At 77.3% G+C, this 2,500-nt stretch overlaps 1 non-coding gene across 1 annotated transcript; it reads right to left on the reverse strand.

The window, feature by feature from the left end:
* Nucleotides 1-1,247: 1,247 nt before the first annotated feature.
* Nucleotides 1,248-1,400, reverse strand: LOC138072541 (5.8S ribosomal RNA). Its single transcript, XR_011144379.1, has one exon. It is a non-coding gene; the product is annotated as a 5.8S ribosomal RNA (ribosomal RNA).
* Nucleotides 1,401-2,500: the final 1,100 nt, after the last annotated feature.

Here is a 2,500-nt window from a genome sequence, read left to right on the forward strand (position 1 = left end):
CGGGGAGTGGGTCTTCCGTACGCCACATGTCCCGCGCCCCACCGCGGGGCGGGGATTCGGCGCTGGGCTCTTCCCTGTTCACTCGCCGTTACTGAGGGAATCCTGGTTAGTTTCTTTTCCTCCGCTGACTAATATGCTTAAATTCAGCGGGTCGCCACGTCTGATCTGAGGTCGCGTCTCGGAGGAGGGCGAGGGAGCGCCCCGCGAGGAGGGTCCCGAGAAGGGGAGACGCGGAGGCCGGCGGCCGACCGCCCCGGGCCCCCCCCTTCCCCGCGCACACGCGGCACCCCGACCGACCGACCGACCCCCGACTACCCGTCGCCCCTCCGGGAGGAGGCAGCGGCGGCGGCGGCGGCAGCGTCGGCGGCGGCGGCCGGCGGGCGGAGAGGGAGAGGCCGAGGCGGGGCGGGGAGCACGAGCCGGCTGCCACGGGACGGACGGGGCGCGGGGCGGCAGAGAGGTGGACGTGGGGGCGGGGGGGGAGGATCGGGGCACGCGCGGGCGCCGAAGCCCGAACGGGCGACGGGCGCCTCGCGCGCCCCCTATCTCCCCCCTGCCCCCACGACCACCCCCGCCCCCGCGGCGGGAGCTCCGGGGCGCGAACCGCGGCACGGCCGCAGCCCGGGGGGAGAGCGCGCAGCGGCGGGCAGACGCCGCGGCGTCCCGCGGGTCACCGCCGAGGCACGCGTCCCCGGGGCGCGGACGCGCACGCGGACTCGGCCTCGGGCGCGAACCGCCCGTCCCGACGGGGCGAGAGCCGCGGGGGGTGTGGCCGGGAAGCGGGCACGGGCCGCGGACGCACGGCGGCGGGGAAGGCACCGCAGGCGTGGGGGTGGGGGGCGCCAGCCGGGCGCCGAGAAACGCCGCCGCCGCGGCGGGCAGGACGGCGATCGACGGCGGACCGGAAGACGCGACCCCACCCCCCGCCACCACCGCGGGCCCCCGCCGCCACGTGGCGCGAGACCGTCCCCAACCCCCGACACCCCGCGGGCAGCAACACCCAAAGGCCGCTTGCGGCGCGAGGAGGCGCTCCCAGGGCGGAAGACCGACCCCAGAAGGCCCGGCAGGCCAGGGGCCTCGGCGCGACCTCGCGGTCCCCTTCTCCCTTCTCGCGGGCAGCGTCTCCCCCCACGGCCACAGAGCCTTCGGGGGGACGCCGTGTCTGCACTTAGGGGGACGGAGGGCCCGGCGGGCCCTGCGAGGACAGCCCCCAGCCGCGCACCCCGGAGGGGCGATTGATCGTCAAGCGACGCTCAGACAGGCGTAGCCCCGGGAGGAACCCGGGGCCGCAAGTGCGTTCGAAGTGTCGATGATCAATGTGTCCTGCAATTCACATTAATTCTCGCAGCTAGCTGCGTTCTTCATCGACGCACGAGCCGAGTGATCCACCGCTAAGAGTCGTACGAGCTTTGTCAAGCGTTTCGCTTCGGCGGGAGACCCCGCCCCTGGCACGGCACACATCCCGCCATCCCCGGCTCCCTCCCGGGAGGTGGGAGCTGGGTGGGGGGTTGCCTCCGGCCGGCCAAGTCAGACAGAACACAGCAGAACGGAGGGGCCGGGAAAGGTTTCACACGACGGGGCACCCGGCGCCAACACACGCCAGGGTGGGTGCGGGCACCCCACAGGCGCCCGGGGGGTTCCCACCCTCCCCCCAGGGACGCGGGAGGGGCGCGCGCACGCGCCGCACACGGCCACGGGCCACGCGACGACCGCCGGGCAGCCCCCTCCCGACGGCCGCGGCGGCAGTGACCGCGGCGCGGCACGCCGCGCGCCACCCCGGCCCCTCGGGGGACGGCGGAGTCCGGGGGAGACGGGAGGCACGCCTCCCGCCTCCCCGCGGGCCCGACCGCCCCGACCCCAAGGCGGACGGGCGACCCCCCCCAGGGGTCTTTAAACCTCCGCGCCGGGACGCGCTAGGTACCTGGAGAGGGGGAGGCGGGCGAGGGGCACGGCGCGCCCCCACGGGCCACCGCCCCGACGCCGACCACCGACCGCCGACCACCGCATCCCCGCCCGCGGCCGCGCGCGGGCCTCGGCGCTGCCGGCCCGTGACACACGGGGGGCCCCCGCCGCGCGCCGGTCGACCGCCGCCCGGAGGGCCCCGCCGGGCGCCAGACAGCCAGCCCCAGCCGTCCCCCCGTAACGGGGCAGAGCCCTTTCCCCACCGCCGCGCCCTCACACGCCCCCCGTACGGGCCCGGCCCCGCCGGACGCCCCCATCCTCTCTCCCCCAACCACCGGGGGTGGGGGGGGCCCCTACCCGCGCCCGCGTTCCCGGGCACCCTTCCCCCCACACCACCACCACCGAGGGCAGAGGGCAGGGGGGGCAGGGGGGCTCCGACGGGAAGCTTGGCGCCCAGCGGGCAGGGGGTCGAGAGGACGGGAGAAACCGGACAGAGACACACAAGCCGCCGGGAGGCGTGTGGGGGGGGGTGGGGGTGGGGGCGGGACAGAGCCCCGAGGCCGGGAGGGCGCGGGGAGGCGCCCGGCGACCGCGCGGC

The sequence above is a fragment of the Capricornis sumatraensis genome, unplaced genomic scaffold (genome assembly GCF_032405125.1).
Source record: "Capricornis sumatraensis isolate serow.1 unplaced genomic scaffold, serow.2 scaffold124, whole genome shotgun sequence".
In the NCBI taxonomy this organism is placed as follows: Eukaryota; Metazoa; Chordata; class Mammalia; order Artiodactyla; family Bovidae; genus Capricornis; species Capricornis sumatraensis.